The sequence below is a fragment of the Phalacrocorax aristotelis genome, chromosome 1 (genome assembly GCF_949628215.1).
Source record: "Phalacrocorax aristotelis chromosome 1, bGulAri2.1, whole genome shotgun sequence".
Taxonomy (NCBI): Eukaryota; Metazoa; Chordata; class Aves; order Suliformes; family Phalacrocoracidae; genus Phalacrocorax; species Phalacrocorax aristotelis.
Window position 1 is genome coordinate 81,908,043 of NC_134276.1, and position 26,689 is coordinate 81,934,731.

At 40.2% G+C, this 26,689-nt stretch overlaps 1 protein-coding gene across 1 annotated transcript in view; it reads right to left on the reverse strand.

Moving 5' to 3' along the window:
• MID1 (midline 1) overlaps positions 1-21,651 on the reverse strand; it is a 244,975-nt gene extending 223,324 nt beyond the window's left edge. The window contains exon 1 of the mRNA XM_075095413.1: positions 21,515-21,651. The gene's annotated coding sequence lies outside the window, so the exon portion shown is untranslated. The remainder of the gene's footprint in view (positions 1-21,514) is intronic.
• Between the last annotated feature and the right edge of the window lie 5,038 nt (positions 21,652-26,689).

Below are 26,689 nucleotides of genomic sequence, written 5' to 3' on the forward strand. Positions count from 1 at the left end.
TTTACTACTGGGAGATGAAGGTTCAGCTTCCTGTTTCATCTGTAGAATTCTTTTATGAAAAGCCAATTAAATTTTCTTTTGGTAGTAGCAGTGTGCCTCTTCGTAAAATCTCTGTCCCTTGCTCCTCTATTTCTCAGATTCTCCTCTGTAAAGTGAAGGTAATGAATGCCTTCTTTTCTCTTAGCCTGTGTCTGAAATGGCTTTTCAAATTCCCAGGAACCACATCATTACAAAGTGACCAACAGGAGAAAGCCCCCACAATGTCTCTAGACACCACTAGGCAGTTAAGTATGTGAAAAGTTGCATAACTATACTTTAATAATCAGAAGTTAAGAAGAAAGTCTATAAACTTCTATCCATAAGTTCAAATGTTCTTTCAGTATTACTGTAGTCATAAATAAAACGTCCTCTGGCAGTAAAGTTCCGATCATTTTGACCTTCCCTCTTGATGTTTGCAGTGTGTTTATTAAACTAAAAACTGTTCATAAATGAATCACCGGCTCCAACTATCAATTAAATACTTTTCCCAGTAAACAACATCAAAAAGCCAAACTGTTTTAAACATACAAGACTATAAAGTTCTCTTTTCATACATTATCTCTTCTGCACCTGCTCTAAATACTTCTTAGCTTAATTGATGGTCTCTGAACAATCAGTGTTTATATTCACTTTGGAGCTGCTTCAGCAGGAAAATAATAGTCACTGTTTGTTTTCCTTCTGTGTCCTGGCTGTCACTCAAAGCCACACTGAATGAAGATTTACTTCAATTGCAGGGGCTGGCAGGAGACTCCTGCCCCCACTATAGCCATTTGCTGCCTAACTCTGGTTAACACTTCACACATTAACCATGCTTCTTCACATACATTTTATGTTCAAGCACTAGCATTTTTATTACATTCCAGTAAACTAAACTACTTTCAGGCAACAAGAACATACAGGGTAGTAAACCTTGGCCTGAGGTCAACTACCTCTACAGCAGGGTCTCTAAGAGTATAACTCAGGAAAGCAAACTGCTTGTCCCTGGGGTCTCACTCCCCTGAGCTACCCCTACAAGATGGACCACAGGGTAGGTCTCACACATCACACATCCTGGGGGCAAATAACCCAGGAGCACTGTTTTTAGTGAGACCTGGACCCTAAGTCTGTTCCCTGCTCCTGGCATCATGCACCCTCTGGGGACATGCATCGTCTTGTCCTCCATGGCCCAGGCACCCTGGGTGGGCCATGAGGAACAGAAAACGAGCTTTGAATGCACTGTATACTTTGACCCTGAATCCACAGAGCACTCACCAGGATAAGAAAAATTAATGCTGTGTAGGTGGATGACTCACTTCCACAAAGAGAAAAAGAAAACGAGAGAGGCCCTGTCTAGTGTTTTGATATGGAGACTTTCCGTAGCAGTCTAATTGTTCACTTTTCAGTTAAAACAGGAGAAACAAAGAAAGGAAAAAGGTTATATTTTTAGCCCATATGTGACAAAAATGTGGCAATTTCTAAAGAGCGTTAATGCTGCAGAACATAAAATATTACTGTCACTAATCAATGTGCATCATCTGTACTTATGGACTCTTTTGTCACCCCAGTGGTCACATTCAGCCGACATCCCACTGAATAAATTCTGCATAGAAAGCTGGGGAGGAGCTGCACCTTGGAAGATTTCAATCAGCCCAGAAAAGATGCTAAGCAGGTAGGCTTCTATGCACTCTGTGCTTGCACCGTTCAGATTTTGACCCTATATCCACCCAAAGAGAGGGCATGTACAGTTCAGCCTCAGAGCTGAGGGGTCGTGTCATGGCTGGCAGCATAAGCATGGGCGCAGGAATGGTCTCAGAGACAGGGGACAGGCTAATCTGCCTTGCCACAGCACAGCTGCAGCTCTCCTCTTCCACTTCTCTGGTGCTTCCAGGGCACCTCCTTAAGGCCAGCTTCCCTGGAGAAGTGACGTCTGGATCAGGTCTTTCACTCCACATTTCTGTATGTGCATCATTTGGTAACTTTATTTCCATGCTTGAAAACAAACACCACCTCTCCCTTCAGCAAACAGCCCAAGAACTGCAATATTTAAATTCACAAAGAAAATGTGATTTCCAATATTAGGTCATGGGTCAAATAACTTTTATATCACTGTGGAGTTACATTTTCTCAGTTACATATTTTTCAACAACACATTTCCTAGCATTATCAAAGAAAATTAAGTGATACCTGGCTAGCATGCTGCAGTTAATGCCAACATCCTCTCTTAGAGGAAGAAACACCTCTCACTGACCAAGAGTAATGGGCGTGCAGAACTCTTCACAAGAACTGCCTTGTTTATCTATCAACTCTACCCCTCCTGCATCAGGGAGTAAATGACAGGTGGCACCAATATAGTGCCATCCCCCATGACAAACTGACAGTTTTTAGAAAGCACGCAGATAAAGGTATGGATATTGCCAAAAATATGCCTTCATAACAAATGCTTTCTAATGAATGCAAAAAAGAAACCAAAAAGCTTCCTTCTAGGAACTGTGTTTTAGTATTTCTTTTGTGAGCTGAGTGAAAACATGAGGAAATAGTGATTTCAGCTGTGAGGTTTTTGTATTTTAGATAAACATTCTTGCTGTTAGGGAATTGATACTTGACAAATTCCACCCCTTGATTTATCACATTTCACACAAAAATGCATCTAATAGCAAATTGTTATTTTTGCATTTACAGTGCTATCATTGTAGCCCACCATGATTACAGCACCTGTGAAACTCAGTGCCTGGGGGGAGAACTACTGTACCGCCATCTCCTTTCTATTAATGGAGTAATTCAATACATTTACCTTCCTGAGCACTGTCATTTTATACAGCCAAAGCTACATATTTCCTGCTGAAACACTGCAAGAAATGTTCCTACATTTGGTTGCTTAATATGGTGGGTAACTCTCAGGGAAAAAAAATTAGAAAAAATAAGGAGATACTGATTTTACTTTTTGCCAGAAATTCCTTTTTACCACTTATTATGTTTCTGGTTTTTAATATTTAAATTAAAACCAGCACTTCCTGCAGTTTGGGGGCTACTTTAATAAAAAAGTCAGCCATGAATTTTGTCAATAAAAAGGTTAATAAAGGATTTTCATATTATCTAGCCACATATTATTTTTTGATAGTCATCTTCACAGCCTATGGAGACTTAAAGCACCTCCTGTAATGATTATTATACAGAGCTTGGAAAAGACAAAGAAAAAAAGGCAGAAATTTCATTTTGTTTCCTTCATTAAGTAGAATCTGTAAAAAGTCAAATTCTGTATTTCGTTGCACATGAACGGCTTCTTTTTAATACTCAGTGGAACAGAAAGCCAAGTCACACCCCTATTTAATTATTCTAAGATCTTATTCAAACATAATTAACAGTGCTCAAGGAGTACTCACAAGACAACTAACATACCAACTCCAAAGAAAATGCTTTCAAGACCCTCTCCTTGTTGTCTTTCTTACGGTTCCACTGCAAAAAGGTTAAGACCAAATATGCCTACCTAGCAACAAATATTCCTCCTAAATCTACTTACATAGTTCTCATCTATAAAACCTGCTACATTTAGCCCTCTTAAATTGATCTCATTTAAAGAATATAGATACAACCAAGACGTATCTACTTTTCAAAAACAATATATAACAGAAAAAGAGGAAATAAAAATATGGAAATAAATATCTTGAAAATGGCCCACTTGTGAGCCAGTAGGGTGTGAGCCAGCTCTTGACTTCAAGGAGTCCGAAGTTAGTTCAATAACCGAGATAAAAGTTTCATTTTCACTCTAAAATAAGCCTCTACAGGTGTTTTCCCCTTTGTAGGAGATTGTCATAAAAATGCTTATGAAAGGAAAAGAACTGCTAATGCTAACAGATTGTTCAGCTGGGCTCTACTTCAGCAGTTGGTTTCCTTCTTTTTCCACTGATGCACACACAAACCTGGATATTCACATTTGCACACATTTTTTTAAAAAAGTACAAATCAGGAAAGATTTGGATGCACCAAAACACTGATGATGCCAGAGTCGTCTGAGGATGTGTAGCTCAGTCCTGCAAAGTGTGGTTGTTGTGGGCAGATAGGCACCACACAGCCACTCGCTCACCTCCCCCTCGCCACCCTCAGTGGGATGAGGAAGAAGAATGGAAGAATAAAAACAGGAAAACTTGGGGGTCAAGATAAAACAAACAAAAATAAGTAATTGTTTAATATGCAAATAGTAAGTGGAAGAAGAGGAAAGAAAACAAAACAAGTGATGCAGAAGCAATCACTCCCCAATTCCCATGGGTAGACCAATGCCCAGCCAGTTCCCAAGCAAGAGGTGGCCAGTTCCCTAAAGCCCCCTATTTTACCTTTTATTGCTGAGCGTGATGTTATATGGTATGGAATCTCTTTGGTTAGTTCAGGTCTTCTGCCCAGTTGTGTCCCCACACCCCAATCTATTTACTGGGGTGGCACAGTGAAAAATAAGGAAGACCTCGATGCTGTACAAACACTGTTCAGCAAAAGTTAGAGTATTAGTGTCTTATCAGTTCTATTTCAGTCAAAATTCTAAAACACACCACTATATAAGTTGCTATGAAAAAAAGAATTCCTTTATCCTAGCCAGGCCCAGTACAAAGGTATAATTACTGTGATCAAACCCAAGTTATATTTAGAATGAAAGGAGCAAAGAAGAATGTCCTCTAAGGCATAACAAATACTGGCAGGTGGCTAGGCTGTTATGTCTCTCTGGTTTTTTGGAGGAGGACTGTAGCTTCTCCTATGAATTCAGAGGGACCAAAGCACCTAGCCACCTCTGCAAAAGTTCAGCTTGGCTACACCATTCCCCCAGGTTTTAAAGGCAACCTGAGCTCACGTACCTTTCTAAAGTCACGGTGCACGCCTCAAGGAACTCAAATAGGGCTTAGTCTGAGACAACTTTCCCTAGTTATGTGAAAACTTGATAAAACACATGCTGTCACATTCAGGATGTAATTTTGTGACTTTGTAACTGCCACAGCCTATGCACAGCACTAGTAGGCAGTGCACTTGTAGTGCTAACAGTACCAAGGACTCCACATCTTCCCTGCCAACCTCAGGACAAAAATCTGCATGTGTTCACACAGTTCCCTTGAGAGGCAAGTTTGGAATTAAAGACTGGCTTGATCATAAGTGTGACAGACTTTCTAGCCTTAGTTACTCATATTCAGCATTGCTGACACATAGAGGACATTCACTCAGTCTCTGCTAGCATCTCTAGGATTGCCGTCTAGCAAGGAGGATTAAGGACATTGAGGCAAACCACTACTTCATGGAAAAGCAGCTATATTTGTAGGAGTGCTGCCAAATTTCCCATCTAAAGTCTAAAAAAAAAGACATGCTAATAGGAAATAATCTGGAGCCACATTTCCTTGCTAACTGGTCAGGTGAGGAGCAGTCATCACTCATTTTCTTCTCCTGTAGAAGACCCTTCCCTATTGAACTTCTTCTTTCTCACCAACAGCTAAGGGAGACCTGCCCATTTACCTTGGAGAAAAAAAAATGAACACATCCAGCCCTCTTTTGCACATCCTACCATGAGGACTGATACTCTTCTCCTTTGATGAATTATCTCCTAGTTGTATCCAACAGTAGAGAACAGATAAAACAGTTCATCTGTTGCCACCACAGCTATGGCAAGAAACAGAGGTGATCCCATCAGGTAAAAGGGACAGAGAATAATGAAGATCCAGAAGTTCTGGGTTTAAGAATACAGGGCACAAAAGTGAAGAAGCTGCAAAAAAAATGCAACTGTTAAATCCTTGCAAGGAGATGGAGTAGAGTTTCCCCCAGATGGGCTTGCAGGGATTGCTACCCACAGCAGATTTCTGGGGGAGGCTTGAATTGAAGTACTTTGCAGCGTATCAAGGAACAAATTTCTTCTGTGAATGACGTCATGGATTTGGGAAGTCAGTCTGTCGCTAAAGACGGGGGGGGAGGGGGGGAAAACCCCAACCTTCTTGTGACATATTTGCCTTTTATAAATCATAAAATATTTATTCCCCAAGATTACAGATATGTTGATGCAGACGTGTTAAGTGCCCTTACCCGTCTTGCTTAGATGGCTAATAAATTACAAAGATATTTTCAGAGTGCCAGAGGAAAGAAAGGTTACCATCAAATTTGTTACTTTGTTGGCACTCTCAATTCCTGTCTCCAGAAATATATTCCTAGGCAGCAGTGGGGGAGTCTTAACAGACTCCTATAAGGGGCAGTGAGCCAACTTGTAGTTATTTTAAAGAATGCATCAGTTGTCTAAAATTTTGCACCCTAGTACAGATCCTGTTTGCCTGAAAAGGATCCAGGCCATGTAAAAACGGTCTGCTGGACAGAGTCCAAAGTTTTACAGACTAAAAGCATATAACTTTACAACATTCTGCTTCAAATCTTGCATGAAAATGCTGGTTAGCAAACTGTGATAGGTAAAGGGAGGGGAATAGCTTTTAACACTGTCAAAACATTTTGAGGCCAATCTCAGAACTGTGAAAAGAGCAAAAGGAAAAGGTAGCATCTGTAAAATATTTCATACTCCACTCTTTCTGCATCCTTGCAGTAAGACTTCAGTCACTGCTACACTTACAGGGAGGTATTACTGATATTTTCAGTTCACAAGGTACAGGCTCTTTGCCATCTGTTCAAAATTCAGACAAAAAAAAAAAATTATCTAGCTACCAGTATGGTCTGTTAAGCCATTGTACAAAACCCGTCCCTGGTTTTCTAATATATTTAGAATCAAATATGAGGCTTCAGGCCTAATAATACTTTCTTACACGTTTAATTTTATTGCCATGAGCAGACCTACTAACTTACATGAGACTACACTATGTAGTAAAGTTAAGCAAGTGTGTAAGTGTTTGCAGGCTCAGGGCCTTAGATCCCTGTTCTGGTCTGCATGACCTAACATAGCAAGTAATATCTACAATAAATTCAATTCCTTCTACTCCCATTTCCCCTGTTTCCCGTGGGAGTGATGCTTCAGTGCTTTTTCAAACTGTATGCAAATCTGCTACACTTTCATTAACCTTTTTTAATCATTTAAACACTGAAACTCTGTGTGTGAGATGTCTAATTTCTTTGCACCACTTAATTCTGAGATAGATTAAGTACTTTAATGCTGTAGAACTGGCCAGTGAGATGAATTCGCCATAGCTAGCTTACATAGCTGGTACAGGCACACTTACTGTAGGCTACAACACTCTGTTCCGGTGTGAGTGACATACTACTTTTCTCAGTGTGACCATACATGTACACAGCTGAAAAACAACAAAACTGCTAGATTCAAGGATCCTGGTTTCTAACAGGCTGTAAGCCCTGCTTAGCCAGAGCTCGAGTTTACCAAACAAACGGGCTTTCAGCAGACTGATCGTGTCTCTGGGGAAGGGGGATCAAAGCCTGAGCAAGAAGCACATCTGCAACAGCGGGGACAAATGTTCATGGCCCTGGACAAGGAGACAGGCTGATGAAGCTGTGAATGAATAAAAATAGCCGTCCTTCTCGAAAGAGAGGCCTCACAAGAGGCGTTGGTGCCGTGTTACTAATCCGGTTGCATTTGAACGATGCATCGTAAGGGTGAGGCTGGTAGCTCACATGGTTAAGTGCCCCCACACTAAAACCCATTTGAACTTGTTCCAGGAACAGACAGCATTGTATAAGCTGCTGCCAGCTCCACCGGTCTGACAGAAAACAAGGTCCCTTCAACTTCCCTTATAGAGTAGTCATTGCAAAAGCAGAACCATTTTCCTTATAGGGCCATACTTGCCTGCTTCATCATGTGGTAGTTCCAATAGACTGGGTTTTTTAGGAGTTACTGCAGAGAAAGGAGGCACAGAAAGAAGTACTAAGGAGATAAACTACTTTAGATTGGCAAAGCAAGAGCTAGGCAGAAATAGTTTTACTTTCAGGAGCGCCTCATTCTGTACCTAAGTAAATTTAAAGTGCAACAAAAAAAGATGACAGATAGGAAGACTCCTCATTTCAGACTCATAAAATGGTTAAGGCACTCACCTGAGGTGTGTGCTCTGAGCCCTTCTGAAAAAAGAAACAAAATTGTTATTATACAGAATAGAACATTAGGAGCTATTAGGAACAGGCCAAAGCAGCCAGGATCTGGGTCACCCATCCCAGATGTGACAGGTTCAAGGTTAAGATCCTATTCTGTTCACAACTTGGCATGACTCAGAGCCTATATCAGAGAACTGAAAACAAAACTATCCGTGCTTATGAAGCTAGCTTCTACATTTCTCCTCCACATCCCTCATTTTACTGGCTACTCTTCTTATAATGAAAAAGTGTAGTCAAAATTAATGAGTCCTGCAAAAAGTGTGTTTTGGCCAGCCAGTGTTTTAGATCAAAAACAATTAATGAAAAAAATACACAAACCAACATGAACCAGAAATACCTCATTTTCCTTAGATACTTAAGTAGAATCAAGCTACTCAGAATACAACATTGAGCGTCACGCTCACGGGTATCAGCCAAGATTTGTCTGTACCGCAGAGCTAGGTTGCACATTTTACAGCAGCTTCAGCAAATGTGAAGTATGACTATTTGCATTTCTGAGTAAGCTGCTGAGATGTTTTTCATGTGAGAGCTACAAAGCCCACAGTTGCTTCTAATGCCACCCCATGAAATCAAGAAAAAAAAGGCGATAGACCTGGGTCTCTCTTTCTCATAACCCAGACTGGTGATCTAGCTGGTGGGACATTTGCTATTTCATAGTTTGTTATTTCTTGTGCTTTGTGCAGAGGCTCCATCCTTATTTAAGGGCACGCTTCTCTCGAATCTCCAATGCATACATGTTCCCAAACAGAGATCTTCTCAATCAGAAAAATCAGAAACAGGGGTGGACGAAGGAGTTCTTATGCTCTGAACACTGTAAATTTTGGGCATCCTGATGCTTCTGAGACAGCACTTTCTAGCTTGCACAGCTGTCAAAATGCAAGTCAGTACTGAGACATGAGAACTCCATGATGTCATCACATCCACACCACCGGTCGTCTTAGATCTTCTTTCTGAAGACCCTTCAAACACTTTGTACAGTTCATTTGCCAGTGGTTTAGTACACAGTGCTTTACCACTTCCCTTGAAAGACTATTCCACATAAATTTTACTTATAAACCAGAGAGGAGTTTATAATTGGATACAGATCTCTTCCAAAAATTGTCACACACACCATATATTAATTTCTGTGTGTTGATCAGTGCAGTTTGAGTGCTTCTGTAATAATTACTCAACATCCTTTATTACACATGCTGGGATGAAACAGTCTAAACAATTTCTCTTCTTTGAGCCTTTGAAAACTTTTCAGACAGTTGTATTCTTTATAGCTACGATTTTGAATATGAAGCAGATAAACACTGCACTGGAAAAGCTACACCATACTGAAAAAGGAAGTCTGTAACGTGCTTGATCCTATTGTTTCAGTTCAACAGCTTGCAACTCAAGTTTAGAACAACATATATGGTGAAGATAGCTCTTCAAGATAGCTTTGATATTTCTTCAAGAAACAGAAAGAGATGTCTTTTTTATGGGAAGGTAGAAGAATGATTGATCCTATATTCCGCAAGATGCACGAATAGTGGGGTTCAGCTCAGCAGTATTTGTCACACCCAAAAAAGTCATAAGGAAAGTGTATTTATGGTTGCAACGTAACATTAAAGCCCTTGTTATTTAAGTCTCCTGCACCTGGGCTCTCTCCCTTTAAGAGTAAAACCATAAGTCACTTTGGAGAGAGGCCAACTGTCTGGAATCCTTTGTCCAAAACCAAGTGTGGGATTTCTAAGAAGGCGTGACACTAAAAGTCAAGAATATTTCTCTTTTACAGTATCTTAAAAGCCCCTTTCTCCCTACACTTTCACAGAAACTTAGAAGACAAACTAAGTCAGTGCAGTTTAGAACAGAGAAGTCACGCATTGGGCACAAACACTCAACACAGCCCGCAGCAGAAACAGTACATGAGCAAGCAACTTCTGCCCATCTTAGAGCACAAAAAAGCAGTGGCAGCTCTTAAACAGTGAACGCAGGACAAAATAGAAAAAATTCCCTGAGCTTTTAGATGTATTTGTTACTGTTGAGTTTTCATAACACATAGTGAGTATGCACCTGCAGCTTTTAAGAATTAGGACAATTTCACTTTCCATGGACTAACCTATCAATTCATGTATTCAGAGCCTTGAAACCTCGTGGTCCCATGAACACAGGGCTCTCTGCTCCCAATAGTTCATAAATTAGCCATTTCTTCCATAGGGACTGCAGGTAAACCAATATTACTATGAAGATGCTGGTAAGTCAGAGAAAGGAAGCACTAACTATGCCTGATGCATCACCAGAAGGAATCCTCCAAGTGAATTAGACCATATGTTTTTCATGAGCACAGAAGAAAAAGCCTGGAGAACAGTCCCTCCTGGGTGGGAAAGTATAACATTGTCACCTTCCGAGCACAGTGTTCAACAGATATGGCCCAGTTCACCCTATACTAAAAAACGGAGTGGCTTGAACACACAACCTAGGCACCAGCTGTAAATTATAAAACTGATTTCTTCAGAGTCCAGCCAGACCAAACTATTATGGTAAAAGATTGTGATTAATTTGGATAAACTTTGTGGTTTAAAAATCCAAGGTAAACACAAATCTGATTCAGTGCTTGTACATTGGAGTACCTAGCTGCTGTCTCCACCTATTCGTGGTTCAGGAGGCCCAAATTAGTGCAAGTGCCAGAAGCCAATGGATGTGCCTAACTTCACGTGGAGGTTTTAAAGCTAGCGAATGTTTAATTTGATTTAGTCTTAGTTCTCCCTCTGTCTCATCTCCCAAGTGTTTACAACCTCCACATGGGAGGAAAAACAAGTCCTTGATCCAGTGCTTTAGGAGGTTTTTTTTGGACAACATCTGCATAATGTAAAACATATTAACAATTATGTTAGTAAGGCCCAAAAGCCAGGATACCTCCTTCCTTTGGTGACAGCTCTCACCAGAAGACCACAAAGTCTGGATTATTTCTCCCAGTAGCACAGGCGCTACAGGAGGGAATAAGAAGTTTATGTCTACATGGATTTGTTACCTCGTGGCCACAGCACTGCCTTTCTGGGAGATATTAAACACAGACTAGCACGTCCTTAGGCAGGGAAAGATCTCCAGCACACATCTTGCATTTCCTGGGCAAGCTAGTCATATAAAAGGTCATTAAAAAAACAAAAACCACAAAACAAAACACAAAGCCATCTCTAGTTGTGCTTAAAAAATGGTGAGCTCTGCTCAGCTCTTGGGAGAATAATTATTAGCAACTACCCTTGGAAGAATGTCCCAAGCGGACGAAACTCTCCACTGGCATTAAAGAAAGTGTCCCTAGACTCCAGAGGAGGGCAGTCCATCATCCCCTGTATTGCAAGTCTTGTTTTGAGGTCTTGATTATGAAAGGCACAGCAGTTAAAGCTTGACATCACACTTCACACACCTAGAAGGTGAGCAAAACCCGATTCATAACACATGCATCATTCTTGATCTAGCATTTAATGACTTCAGTGGGGAAAACACTAAGCACCAGCTCTTTACAAAGTACACATTGCTTTTTTTTTTAATATTAGTACTGTATTTGCACATTACTGGACATAAGATTTGTCACATGTTTCATTAGCATTTTACTTTTACATATATGTTCAGAATATAAAACCATGAAAAACCATTGACATGGCCCTGGTCTAGGAGAATTATTGAACCTTGCTCAGAAGAATGTCATCTTTCAAACAAGTTCTAGTTTTAGATTTAGCTGGTCCAAGTATCTGAAAGAGCATTTTTCTCTAGGCAAAATGTTAAAAGCTGTTTTTGAATAGACATATGGCTATACAGTTGTCTACAATTACTGAATATTTTAGTAGCCTGGTTTAATTTAATTTGTGCAAAATATTTTTAGATGCAGAACTTCAAAACCTCAGAAATGAGAGTCAGATAGTGATTTTGCTTATGAACATAAACCATAGTATGCTTTCACCCCAAAAGACAGTAATTGAAAGTCATAGTAATGATTTAAATCACAAAACAAGTATTTTCCAGCAGTTACACATTGGTTGCCTGAGACAATGTTCCCTTTCTCTGCGCTCAGGAAAAAAGATTAGATTAAGTCAGAGACCACTGTGGAAGACGGTAACTTTCCAACGGGAATGAGCAGAATGTGTTATGGGATCATTCTTGCAAGACAGAGTCTCCAGTCATCAACCGCATTGTCTTACTCAGAAAGCTGTGAAATTCACAGTGGCCATCTCACTACTTAGGGTAAATACTGGTCTGAAAAAGAGTTCTGAAAAATAGGGTAAATACCGGTCTGAAGAACAGTTCTGAAAAACAGCCCTCTGACTACAGTAAGTAAGTAGGATCATATTCAGCCTCTGCTGTCATGAGATTACTTTGAACAGCGCAGTTGAAAGCAGTTTGTTCTGCTAACAAATATCCCTTCTGCAACCCCTTTGCACCTTCCCCATTAGAGCTAAATATTCTATTCACAGACAAGTGAATAGATGGATTGGCTGAAGTAGATGCTGTGATAGTGAAAAAAAAGAAATAATCTTAGGAAGGTCAGCAGTTCAATATTTGCCATTTTGTGGCCTACACACTAAGAATTAAGTCGACCATCATTTAGGAATTCGGTTTACCCAATCTCACAAAACAACTGACCTCAGAAATGCTGAGTCATGAGAATGAGGTTATGGGAGGTATCAAGCAGACGAAATTAATCTCAATTCCATTATCTAGTTGTTCTTTTTCTATTTTTTTTTTACATTCTCCTTCTCTTGGATCATTGCCTTTAACTTGGGTCCTAACTGATCGAATGTTATGCCTTGTTTTCTCATAGTGAGCTTAATGGATATAGCACTACGGTGCACAGCATTGATCGACAGTAATCAATGACTCAGCACTGCTACATAACCATGGTAGATGTACTAATTTCTTGCCAATGGCACATTTTACAGAACAAACCAAACGCTACGCTTTGATCTCCAAGGAGAGCCTTCTCATGTAACTCTCCAATCTACTTTCTACTGAGATACAGGGCTTAGGAGAACAACCTCCTCTCCTGCACTAACACAAGGGGATTTAACTTCCTCACATTTATTTGCAGTAGTTACATTCCTGCTTGCTTTATATCTACAAAGATTATGTTGTTCTGTTTTTTTATTTCTACATCACATAATCTATACAGTAAGAGGAAAAGGTACACGTTTCTTAGAGTAAATAGCAATGGTTTCACATGTGTAACTATTCCACTTGCTTTTGTCATGATTTTATTAGGTTTTGCATTCATTCATGTCAAATGTGTATTTATTGTTAATAGATGCCAATGTTAAAATGGGAGTCTTGGCTATAACTCTTGAAACTATTAACAAAATAGAAGCTAAAAGTAAAGTAGCCAAAGTTCCCAAATTCCAAGACAATGAGTCTATAGTATTAGAATGATTGAAGAGGGCAACAGTACACTCCACTGTCTTGTACAGCATAGATATAATACCAGTCTGAGGCTGAGCCTATTCTTTAGAAATAAGGGCCACCCGTAAGGCCCCAGAGAGTCACACTCTCCTGATCTGCTAGCACCTAGTATCGGAACCGGGGGCATAAGGTAGAGAAAAAGGGCAGATGCAGACCCAGCTTAGGCACTTCTACAGTGTTGGGACATGGCCATGAGACACACTGGGGTCTGAAATTAGGGAACATTTCCAGATTCCATGCTAAGGACACAGCCAAAGTCTTAGGAAGCAGCCACAGAAATGCAGGTCTGAGAGTGTCTACATGGGGTCACTTCTCTGCTCCCAGGGAAGATGAACTATACCTAGGTCATCCACAACAGGTATTTGCTCAGTCTGTGAAAAACATCTAATGTCAGATCTGACAGCTTCTTTGGGTAAGCCATTTCAGTGCCTAAATACAATTGTAGCTGCAGAGCTCTTCCTAAAATCTAACAAAACCCACTATTGCTACAAATTGCCTTTTGTTGCATCCTCAGAGATTAAGAGCAATTAATTGCTGTCATATTTATAACCATGTCTGAGCATTACAGCACAGATCATTCTCTTCTAGATAGTAATTTACCAAGATGAGTTTGTGCAAGTATCACTTTGACAGTAAAATCAATGAGTTGCCCAGCTGTAGCCGCCACCCCCAGCTCTGGCTGGTTCCCAAGCACACTCTTCCAGCTTCACCTTTTGCTCTCATATGAAGGCAGAAGTGGGCAGGCAGCATCTGCCCTCAGCTCCTCCTTGGACCTCTGGGTGAAGGCAGCAGCTGGACAGAATACTAGTTCATAAAAGTCCTTGCACAGGACACTCTGTGAATCCAGGTTTTCAATAAAATATACTCAGTTCCTGCAATCTACTTCATGTTTTTTTCTTACAACTTTGTTTGATTTCCATTAGTCTTTCTCCAGATTGTTTGTCTATTTCTTAAAGTATCATGTATAAAAGTGAATGAAGAATTCAGGCTGGGGGCTTATCACAGCGAAAGGTGGCAAAATAATTACCTCTCATCCTCTTGTATATAATACCTTCAGTAACAAGTCCCAGAATGACTTTCACATTTAACATTTTGTGACTCACTTTCTAATTTGTGGTAGCCCACGGATTCTCTTGCTGACTGAATGATTCTCCATTTTCTATAGATAAATTATATTTTCTTCCCTGACTGTAAGGACTTGTGCTTCTTTTGGTTCACTTATACCTTCCTGATTTCAGATCAGCTTGCCAGCTAATCAATCTACTTTCAAATTTAGTTCTAGCTCCCTCAGCCTGGGTGAGGTATTGGAAACTTGGCAGATGATATTGACTTCATCAATTAAACTTTTCAGTTTTCTAAGTCCTTTCTAGAGAGAGAGCTTTTTATTTTAATTTTATTGTATTACAGCAATTCTGCATACTCCAAAACTTTTAAGTGTCTGTGGGCAAGTAAAGGCCTGTTCAGCTGATGGTTCTGCTCAACTGTAATCTTCCATTTTCTCCTCATGTTTTGTTTCTTTAGTTCTCATGTGACATAGACAAAATGTTCAAATTGAGCTCTTCATAGAGCAGAAACATAAGAAAAAATCTTCAAGGCACATTAGGTTAACCTCCAAAATTAAGCAAGCTAACAACTGTAAGTCATTTCATGGAGTTCACTTTCATTAATCTAAACCAAAACAAGCCTGTGGTGCATTCCAACAACATGAAATGGTATGCATTAAAGCTAAGATGTTAGTTAAGTCTCCAAAACATAAACATACCTACAGGTTATTGCTGAAAAGTTGCCCAGATCAACAACTAAACTGATTTCAAGATCCAGGTAACTTTTCCAGTCAAGAGAGCACTATAACCTATATACGGTCATATCAAAAGGTATCTGTTTTCTCTTATAGGCGTTTGTTCCATTTCATGCCATGAATATGGTGAAATTCTAGAACGAAGGATATAGAGATTTCATCGTTTTGTTTTCTAACTTCAAGGGCATTTCTCTGTTCCCATCATCATTGTCTGATATATGGATGCATGCCAGTTTCACTGCAATCTTTTCTTCTGTACTGACATTTACATGACGACTCCCTTCAACGAGTTAAAAAAAAACACTAAAATATGAAATATCACTGACTCCAGACATGAATTTGTCATTTTTTCTCTTCTGTATGTGCCATACATGTCAGCCCATAGGACATATATTTTACCGACACAATTTAAGGTTTAGTTAGTAAACGAATCATACATGCCGGCTGAGTCCAGTGATTTACATCATGTAAAAGCAGAACATCTTAAGCAACACATGTGCAGTAAAAGCAAACAGATGTTTGCAGTCTAAGCACTGCGCTAATGGTGGTGGTATGGCAACGTATCAAAGGCAAAAAGCAACATAGCCAGAATTGCCCACTGGAGTGTTAAGCCCAGCTGCATAACTTTGAACCCACAACCCACAAGATGTCCCAAACCACCCTAGGGTACGTTGCCATACTTAAGGTAAGACTTCATAATTAACTGCTAATGCCTAAACTCCTCAGCTAAAATGGGGTGGAATTTCTTGTGAAGGAGACAATAAAGATATGAAAGGTGCAGTAAAACAACTGCTCATTTTACAGAATTAACATAGCAGGAGCACTACCGTTGTTTCATACATGGTGAAATTAAGTGTGTCCCCCCCAGAAAAAAAATATCCACCTCAGGAGGTGTGATCTGAGGCTTTATATGGAATTTTCCAGGCTAGGGAGCTACAGAACAGAAGTTAGATCCTCAGCAGCAGGAGTACATGCATCACTGGAGGAGCACGGCAGACAAGACAAGTCATGACACTTCCAAGCTAATACTCTGAGCGCTCTATAATCCAGTGCAGTACCAACAAGAGTGCTATCAGCCTGTTGGAATGACTGGAACTATGCACAAGGTGTCAAAAATGGCATTTAGTTCATATCGCTGAATGTGAATGTCACCAAATGCTAAATGAAGCTGAACTTCATATACTGATCTCTAACAAAAGCAAATGGATCTTTTTTTTTAATGCCACCTCCCTAAATCTGACATCCAGAGGACCAATATCAAACCCACCATTGAGTGAAATAAAAGAAAGAAAAAAAAGTGCAATTTAATATCCACTCCTCAAAGGAGTTTTACAAAAACCTGTAAAAGGAAGATGTCAATTTGTTCAAGGAAAATCCTATGAATGTTTTCTGATTTACCTAAAATACCAGTTGTTCCAGCCTCTGCGCACACAATAATTTGAGAATAGTATCTTTCTCAGTAAAAAGTTCAGTAGAGAATTTAGGTGCATATGAATTGGAACATGTGTTACAATCCCAGATATAGATACATTGGGAAACATGCATCTGTTTATGTAGAGACTTTCATCCTCAAGTATGTTCTTAACTATCTTGCTGAATGTATATTATATTTAACATGAAAAAATTAAAATATGGAACCACAAAAAATTTGCCAAGAAGTGTTTATGCATTCCCTTAATTACTTGCTACACCATCAAAAATGAATTTAATATTAATATTTTTATTGAAAGAAAAAAATGCACCAAAACAGCAGGGAAATATACTCTAAGCACCTGGTAAACTCAGATCCTAACACATGGTGCATATTTTCAATACCTTCCTGTACGAGTCTCAAAGTAGTGTGTATTCCAAAACTCTGATAAATAGTTTTGAAATATAACTTTGAATTAACACAAAAAAAGAAATATATTCAAAGGATAAGCTTTCATAAATGAGACTACTTGCAAGATAACACCGGACTAGAGAATTTTGGGGGCTTAATTTTCAACCCAGTAGTTTTCTGAACTTTTCAGACTGAATAAACATACAAGAAGGCATGATAAAACTGCTGTTTCACATCTTCATCACAGACTTTTCACACTTCACATTCCTCAACCCTTTTTAATTAAAATACTTGCATTTTTCCTGTTCTAAACAATTGCACTACACATTAGTGAATAAATATACAGATGTCGCAGAAGACTTCTTTTTCTAATCCAAGGCACAGTTTAAAGTCCTCTCATCCAAGAAAGTGCCTTCTTAAGCCACTCCTTAGCTTTACACTGTCCAGCTTTTTGCCTCCTTCATTTGCATGACTCTTAAGCACGTACGATCACAGAAGCTGTAATGCAATGCTAGACTAGAGGCTTCTAGCAGGGAACACAATGTCTCATTTTTAGGTCGTGGTTGCAGACTGCGATCATAGTAACCATATCCTCAAAAGCAGTGGCGCAGCAGAGCCAAGCGAGGCACTGTGGTATGAGGACAGCAGCTGGACTGGAAAGCACAGGTCAGATTTGGAATGATATTTTTAACCTTAAACTCCAGATACATTTACCCAAGAGTGGAACAAGATGGACACACAAGTTTAAAAAAAAAACAATTTAAAATAAAAAAAAAAAAAACACCAAGCAACACACACTTTTAGTCGATCACATGATCTCTGGACAGGAGCATTATTAGGCAGATGAACTGGGCAGACAGATTAAGATGCCTTTCCTATAATTTCTTATAATTTGTCTTCAAAGCAAAGGTTTAACCTCATTCAATAGAGTCAATGCTACAGAAGTGCTCTTGCCCCACTCTCTGGACACCCATCTCCCTCTTGTGAGATTCTTAGAGCTCTTGCTTAGAGCTCTGCAACTGCACATGGCAATTTTCAATTAGGCATGTGCTTCAGGGGAAATAAGGAATTTACCAAGGTCACTTAAGGGCAATGAAATCACACGTGCCATATAAAATGCTTACACTACGAAATGATAGCATAATGGAATGGTAAAGCCTTTAACAAAACCCTAAAGGGAACATGCAACTAGTACAGCATGTTCTTTTATTATTTCAAGCTCTCCAGTTACACCTTTGAAAGCATAGTCTTTTTTTTTTTGTTATTGAATAAGTGAAAAGATACCAGAAAAAAAACCATGATGTGCTCAACTGCCTCTTGCCGATGTGTAAGAGCACTCAGCTCCAAATTATATGCAAATCAGAAAATGAAAGTACGCAGTGATGGTTGTAAGTCAAGCAAACATACAAAAAAAACCCCTAAAACAACTTTGTAGGATGAGCAGGTTACTAAATGCGAAAAACAGTGAAGACATTTAGTATGTTCTTTCATTTCTAAACAAAAAATTATTACACTTTATGCTAAATACATCAAGTACTCTGATTTGGAAGTGATGAATGAGCAATAGTTCTCATGAATTTAACCCATCAGTAATACAACAGGGAGGCAAAAGATAATTTTGGTTCAGGTAATCAAAGGCCATACCTATAAATAATTTGGTGCTTCTCATCTCTGCCATACAAACAAAAATTTCAATTTTTCATTGGGTTCAGCACATTCATTTTCAAAATATAGAATCCAATCCAATATTATTACTGTACCCTGACCACAGCTCTGTTATTAAAACTGATAAAATCATTGAATGAATGAAAAAATTAATCTTTAAAACAGGGTCACAATGAATGCTAGCTCATTAAGCAGTGAAAGAAACACATCACCTATTAACCCATATTGGAGACCAGTGCCGAGGGTAGGAGGCTGGTTTGCAGGAGCTCAGGCAGAAGGGCCATTGTATAACCCAGCCATAGCTACTGGATTTTTCTTGTGATTTAGGATAACACACTATTTAAATTGCTTTGTCTACTTCGCAATTCTTTTCTTATTGTAAACAAGGATAAAATTTTCCTCAGATATATCTTCCAGCTATGTAGCCTGGTCTGAAAAGAATTTGCTTTTTGTGCACCCAGGCCAATGGAAACACATGCAACACCACAGACAAGGCACCAAGCAGAGGCAAAATACCTCGGGCAGACACTGGTTTTAGGCAAGTCCCACCGTGATGCTGCAGGCTCTGTAGCCACACCATCACATATGCTGTGGGTGGCAGAGAAGGGTGCAAGGCAGATACTGTGGCTGGAAGGGATGAGAGCCCACACCACCCCTTGTCTCCCTGGAAGAGTCACAGGCACAAAGCTCGCCTAGGGAAGGCTGCAGCCAGGACCAGCCCTGCACTAGCATGGCGCCACAGATGGCTGCTCAGATCCTGGGGCAGAGTAAGCTCGTGTCAACCCAGAATATACTGTGCAGGCTTTGAACCAGGTTTCTGCCTCACTCTGCACTAGGAAATCAAAAGACCGCTAACAATTGCAGCATAGCTAGACACAAAACTGACAGGGGCAATGTAATTTACTGGAGAGACTCGAGAAAAAGTGATTTAAAAGCATGTTCCCCCAGAGTCTTCTCCTGCCTTTTAAATTCACACTTTGATCGCTAACACCCCTGCTAAAAGTCTTTCCTCTATGCTCCCACTCAATTCACAGTAATAAAGGTTATCCGCAAAACCACGAGGATGAGAAGTGAGGCAAGTGAAATTTATGGTTCTGGTCCACCAGTCCTACTTTCTTTGCCTTGGTGACTTCCACCAAGACCAAAGATGCTTCATGACAATGATCCCATTAGCTTCAGCGCTGAAGCAGCACTTAGGAACTTGCTGTCTACTTTCTTTGCAACGTTGGTGCTCCTATAAAATTCTCTGTTGAAACTACTACAGCTGTTCCATGTCATTCCCATTAATACCTCACTAAACTTTCGAAGTCAGGGGTTTAGAAGTGTCTTGCATACAAATGAATGAGAGTCTGTATCTACACAAGTGAATTTTAATTCTGTCAATGCCTGGTTCTGAATGAATGTTAACCAGGTAATACCATATGACTAATTTCAAGTAGACATTCATTCATAACAGTTAGAAATACTTAGAAGGAAGAGGGCTTTTGAGCAGTGATCATCTTCATTGTAAGCTTCTAAACACTTAGGCGTAGGAATGTATTTTACTTTCCCACTTCGACTCCTAGGAAAGCTGTAGCTACAACTCCCGTAACTAGTGCATTCACAGGCGTGTGCACATGAACATGATTAGCCATGAAAATTAGTGAAAAGCAATCATATGTCTATCAGTTACTAAGATCAGAAAAGCAAAATCATTCTGAAAATGGACTCCACCTGTTTCTGACTCGTTCTCTGCACCTCTTTTTTTTCTTAGAATGTACTTACAGAAATAAACTGAAAGTATTTTTCCATTTCTGTATTTTACACCATAATTGCATAAAACTTGAGTGAACTTCCACAACTAACGTGCTGATACTTAACAGTAACTGTGCTGAAGGTCTGCACGGCAGTATTCTTCCAGCTAGAAAGCTGTTTGAAATAAGTTTTCAACTTTATTTTCCATTCTGTCCTGCCCAAAAATCTTCAAGGAACAATCTCTCTCTCCATGAGGATTTTACCTGGAGCCTGTTGTAAAGGTTATCAGAATATGCAAATACTTCCAAGGAAATGCATATCCTTGTTTTGAACTAGGGTAATCCCTAGTGTTGAAGAACAAGTTTTGCTTCCATATCCCAGAACAGTACCTGCAGCTTATTTTTTAACTAACTCACTGAAAATAAACCTCTTTATTACTGCAGGAACTCCCTGTATCCCAGCAAACACATTCCAGCTATGCTGACTGAGCTACATTCATACACATCAAAATAAAGTACACCGAAACCCTGAGAATGCTGAAGGAGCGCGTCTTTTATAAAGGGTACATTTTAAGGTGTAAAAAAAAAGTAATTAAAAAAAAATCAGAAAAAAAAAGAAACCCAAGGACTTCTTTTCCCAGGCACGATAGGATCGTAACACAGTGCATTTGGAAAGCTTCAGCCAGCTACCCAGAGCATCTCAGCCCTACTTCCAGTCCCAGCTCACATCTGTGTTCCACGAGAGATAAGAAAGTCTGAGAATCGCTTCAGGAAGAAGAAGGTGCATCCGAGTCAGAAGCAGGCGGACCGCCAGATGAGTTAAAGCAAGCGTTCGCACGGATGCTGCCGCACACAAGAAGCACGCTTTTGCTTTGCAGCCCCTGTAAAACCCGCAAGCCGTTTCAGGAGGGAACCGCAGCTGCAAGAGCGAGAAGCCTCCCTCCCAGCCTCCCCGCACCCCGGCGCCGCCGCCGCCCCCCAGCTGCGGGCATCCGCCCGGCGTACCTGCTTCTCCATTTTTCCCCCCTGACAGTTTTTCCTTCTTTTCCTCCCGAAGCCGAAGGAGAGGGGGGGACGCGGTCCTTCCCGGGCGGGCGCCTCGCCTCGGCGCCGTGGCGGGGGCTGCGCTCCGTCCCGCCCTCCCGCGGGCTCCCCCTCGCCCCTCTCGCAGGCAGCCCGCAGCCCTGCCGAGCTCCTTTAAGTCTAACAGGTTTCCTTATATAGGTAAACACAAACTGCATTCCTGGTGAAAGAGGCTAACTGGCAGTAAGCTGCACTTAGTTAACTCCACAGCTACCAAATGGGTCTGAGTGCCTGAAGTTTGCTAGCGCTGCGCGGTGAAGTGCCTTCGGAGCGGCGGGAACGCTTTTCCTTGCGGCAGTTTAGCACCTATGAAACTATTCCATTACTTAAAGCTGTAACAAGATCGAGCACCGCGTTAGCGTTACACTGAACGCTCGACGCTGCTACAGGGCGCTCTCCTTAGCCCGCATTGTCCTCCAAGGAAAGTCCGCCAGAGGACGAAGGTATGTGCGTGCACATTCTGATAGCGTTAAAATAATTCCAACCCTATCAGACCTTTCAAATAAAGGCTACGTATATCGAACGTTATGTGAAAAAGTTGGGAAACGAGAATTGCAACGCTTATATCAACGGAAAGAAGCAGTATAAGAAAAGCTTAGTTTACTCTTTTCCGGTTCCTTGTCTATACAATGCAACAGTTAAGCTTCTGGTGATAGATCTGTCTTTGTCAGAGAGGTGTGATTGCTATATATTAACAGACACGCCCCTATCTAAACAGAGAAATATAGATAGAGGGAGTACCTAGAACAAGCATATACTGTACTCCACAGAGCGGTGACATGTGTATTCCACATTTTTTAATCTTCTTGCCTACTCACTAACACCCTTCTGCAAACACAACTTAAATGTCTTGAAGAACTTCAGCAGTCAATTAATTAATTGCAGGAAAAATCATGTAATATGTTTCCCATTATTCTGTTCAGACAAGATTCACCTGTTAATTATGGCCCTTCTCTAAGCTAAAATGCTGTCAATATGGGCGGGGGATAGACAGCAAACAGCAAAAAGCATGAGGAAAGGGAAAAAAGAAGGGAAAAAAAAAATTATGGAGGAAGCCAAAATAAAAAATGGGTGAAAGTGAGAAATGTTAAAGGATTTGTTCAGATGATGAGAGGTTGATGTTTTAAAATAAAAAAAAAAAAAGGTACACTGAACTCTAAAACATGTAATTTTTTTAAAAATTCCTTCCCCCAGATGTATTGCCTGTAATTCAAAACAGACAAGAGGTACAAATTTGGCTTCCTGGTGACCCATGGAGGGTTAGAAACAACACAGTACCACCCAAAAGCTGGGAATTATCCTTATCCAGTGGACGACAGCTTTTCTTATCCCCATGTAATATATGACTTAAAGATCATCAGATAATATACTCTGCAGAAAAGCTATTCTTAATGACCATTCCTAATGGTTTCAATACTTCTTGAGTTATAATTTTCCTCCTCCCTGAGGCATAAACATTCAGTGTCATGATACTGCAGGAGCTTGGCTTAGAAGTTGCAAAAAATGAAAAACAATACCAATAAAATTTGTAAGGCACTCAATAAATATATCTAAAATAGTGTCTCTGACAATGTGTAGGGAATCAGGAATATATGGCCAGGGGCTTGGTATAATGGTCTTCATGGAACTCTTTCAGGACAGATAAGTCACTTGTGGCTTCACTGCATCAGAAGAGTACCTTGGCCTTGCCAAGTTCATGCTCCTGTGACAAAGCATTTGCACTGGACTACACAGCCATGTAGTCCCTTACCACCAGTGAGCTTGTGACCAGTTCCTGAACAAATATCAGTTTTTCACATGAATCGAGCTAATTTAAATCCATCAGATTCCCAAAACTGCAACAACACAGGAATTTTAAAAGGGCTATTAGCTAAAATAGATGTTAGTTCAAGTATGGCTGACTTTCTGTCCTTAGGCTAGCAATTTTTCCTGTTAGTCAACCCACAGCCCACAATAAACATCACATTCATTTATCCAAAACCACTCCCTCAATTAAGGATTTTCCTACCACTTCTTCAATTTGTGCATGTGTGCTTTATTTCCCCTAGTTTCAAGCCAAAAACTCAACTAGCTGTCATATTCTACACCTGACATATCCCCTTTGCCTCCAACCCTTGACCCGAATATTGTGATGTTGAGAATCAGTCATGAGATTTATGGTCGTATAGCCAGGCATGAAATCTCATGCTTTAGTTGCTGACCCCCATACTGTGGTTTCATCATATCGTTGGTACAAGCATGAAAAGTTTTCCCAAGTCTTGCATATGCTACCTATGTAAGAGAGAATCTCTTTACTTAAAAAACACTTCTAGAGAAATTATAATCTTTTTCCTCGAACATAAATCAAAATGAAATTTGTCCACACTTTCACCGCATGCCTCTGCTAAAGTGCTAACAGCAGTTAATTATCATAATAGACATCTTAGTCAGATCTCTCTTATTTCTATGAAGTTATTTTTTTCCAAAAAACCCTATATAATCCTGCAGCAATCCAGTTAATTCTTGAAGCTGAGAGTAACCTAGACTTATTACTTCCATTTACTTTGCTGTCACACATGCATTATCTGCAAGTAATGCCAAGATAAGTAATTATCCTGTAACCATTCTTTCCTGTTCTCCAGGAAGAGGTCTAGAAGGTTTGAACCTGCATTCAGAGTCAGAGTATATAGGACAAGCTCTGAGCAGACCTCTAAAATATGGTATTTTTAATGTTAGGAATTAAAAGATTCATTAGAAGTGAATGCAAGTTATGACAGTGTGTTATTTTCTTTGTTACAGTGCTCCGAGCTGTTTCCAACAAAAGCTCAGCGTTAAATAGATGCTCTCATTCAGTGTGTCATTAGCTTGTTTCCTGTGCACGATTCATACAAATGGTTTATGGAGGTTAGTTTAGTTCCTGCCATTTAGGTAGTAACTATTTGTAAGTCCAATGACCTTTGTCCAGCAGAGCCAAGAACCACCGTCCCAGGCAGAACCTTGGTGATTGATCAGCGTACTACTGTGTTTCTCTTTACTTCCAGTTGCATGCCTTGCTAGCCATACTTTCTTCATCTCAGAAGATGGTTTATTAGAAATATTTTCTCTTGTTAAAAAGACTGATGGATTTTCTTTCTCCCATTTCTGTACATTTTTGAAAAACACAGTCCTGTCACTGTTTACGTAGCTGTACCAGAAACGGAAACCTAGTGTAAATTTCCATGGTGAATTTTGATTGAATGGGATAGATAAGTGCAGTACACCAAGAAATGTGTTTCCTAAACATACATTTCCACAATATCTATTTCCTATATATCAAAAAAATAACACTAGTCCCTAATCCTGCCGCGAGTGTCTAAACATCTGCTTTAATTTTTTTTTTCCCTATTAAAAGCTCAGGGTGGAACACAGCAGATTCAGCCTCCTTTTACTGAATTCTGACTCAATAACAAGGTTTGCTTCTGAAGTTCTTTGTAGGCTGAAATTGTCCACACTTGAACAACTCAATAAACTGGCTACATTTAGCCAGGTAAGTTTAAAGCAACAGAGATATCTCAAGTTTCATTGCACAGCACCGTTGCCCCACAGTTTCCAGAATTAAGCTGGTAATGCATTCTCAAAGTTCTAATTCCTTCCAGGCAACAGCAACACATCCTTTCACTTTGATATGGACAAGATTTCATACCTCATCTTGGTATCTGCATCTTTACATCTTCAGTTTCCCTTAGAGATGTGCATCACCGAGCATCCCACAATGCATGCTCTGTTCTTGTGGGGTGCAACAAGATCATTCATTCAACAGGTCATTGTTTGTTCTCAGCTACATTAGCCAGTCATCAAATCAAGTAACTCGACTAGAATGGCAGCGGTGAGTACCTTACCAATAGGTAGATTCTGTTCTAACGGCCTTTGTTTAACATACAAGTCTCCTCAAAGATGTGCAATGGCACATGGCATCTCTTTCCATGTCAAAAGATCTGTTAGCTTAACAACATAAAACGCTGGATATGTTACTATTTCCAGTTCCACAAGTGTTATTTCTTCTCTGCCATTAAAATAATTTACACACACAGAGTGCTAACTTTGCATTGTAAGACTGTTGCAGTCTGCAGAGATATGCATTAACACTCAGACTTTTGGTTTAACACCTGAAAAAGCTATGAACAAAACACCCTGGTGCAGAGTACAGCTTTCTCTGAGCAAGCTAACTGCTGGAGAAACCCAGCTGACTGGGTCTGGCTGGGATGCAGTTAACCTTCTCCATAGCCGGCAGTATCGTTTTGGGTTTGTGGCTAAAACTATTTGGCTATTACTGAACAGTGCTTGCATGCCCTCAATGTGCAAGGTTGCCCTTTCTTCCCCACTCTGCCCCATTCTAATGAGTAGGCAAGAAACTGGGAGGGCACACTGCCAGGACAGCTGACCCAAATTGGCCCCAGGGGGCTATGCACATAATGTCATGCTCTGCAATAAAAACCAAGATAGTGTAAGAAGAAGGGGGTTAGCTTCCAAGATTACCATTGTTTGGAGACTGGATGGGCATTGGTCTGCCTTGGAGGGTGGTGACTGTGTTACTGTGCTGTCCTTCCCCCACTTACACCCATTAAACTGTCTTTATCTTCACCCATGAGTTTTCTCACTTTTGTTCTTCTTATTTTCTTCCCCTGTCTCACTGGGGTGGGGGAGAGAAAGTGAGTAACCAGCTGTGTGGGTACCTAGCTGCTGGCTGGGGTCAACCTGCCTCAAGAAAATACAGCAGGTCTGAAATGCTAGGAGTCATCCTCTCATTCCTGACAAAGGCACATGCTGAGCAACTTAAGTCCAGTCCAAAGACTCACAAGCAGAAAAGTAGCTTTGGAAATGGCTCTTTACTACTCATCAGCTATCAGTTTTTGCCTTCCAGAAGATACCCAAGAGTCGCCTGTGTAAATGCTTCCATCTCATTCCATGGAAAAGTGAAAAACTGCCATGCTAAATTACCTTCTGCAGTGGCCCACTGAAGACATTTGACTTCACCTTGAAATGTGCTAGAAGTACCTAAATGGCAACTACACACCTGAGAAGCAGCTGAAGTTGTTGTCTCTCAGTCACCAGTTCCCTGACCATAACTATGTATACACA